Source organism: Echinops telfairi, unplaced genomic scaffold, assembly GCF_000313985.2.
Source record: "Echinops telfairi isolate 266 unplaced genomic scaffold, ASM31398v2 ScPeMD7_7457;HRSCAF=8495, whole genome shotgun sequence".
Taxonomy (NCBI): domain Eukaryota; kingdom Metazoa; phylum Chordata; class Mammalia; order Afrosoricida; family Tenrecidae; genus Echinops; species Echinops telfairi.
The window spans coordinates 3829370-3830002 of record NW_022111357.1 but is presented as its reverse complement, the minus strand read 5'-3'; positions in this window follow the sequence as shown (position 1 = coordinate 3830002).

The following is a 633-nucleotide window of genomic DNA, read 5'->3' as shown; positions in this document are numbered from 1 at the left end:
TCTGACCGAAGCCCTGGTATTCTCTATTGCATCATGTGCATGTGGCAGTTGGACACTGAATGAGGAAGACTGTAGAAGAATGGATGCATTTGAGTTGTGGTGCTGGAGATGAATATTGAAAGTACCATGGACTGCTAAGAGGACAAACCGATCTGTGTGGGAAGAAGTACGGCCAGAGTGCTCCTCAGAGGCAAGGATGGCGAGACTTCATCTTAAGTACTTTGTTGTCAGGAGAGACCAGTCCTGGAGAAGCATGTTATGTTCCGCCAAGTGGAAGGCAGCCAGAAAGAGGAAGGCTCTCAATGAGGTAGACTGGCACTGTGGCCGCATCAATGGACGCAGCATAGGAACGATTGTGAGGACGGCGCAGAAGGACGGTGTCCTTCTGTTGTGCACAGGGCCACTGTGGGTTGGAGCTGACTTGCTGGCACCTCACAACAACGTAGTGTCGCTATGAGTCAGAATCGACTGGTGGCAGTTAGGGTTTTTGTTTTTTGAGTGTTGGTGGTTTAAGCAGATGACACTTTGGGTTACTTACCACAAAGTCCGCGGTTTGAATCCACCAGCTAATCCAAGAGAGACAGATACGACTTTTTACTTCCATGAAGAGGCAGGCCCTCAATGAGATGGACG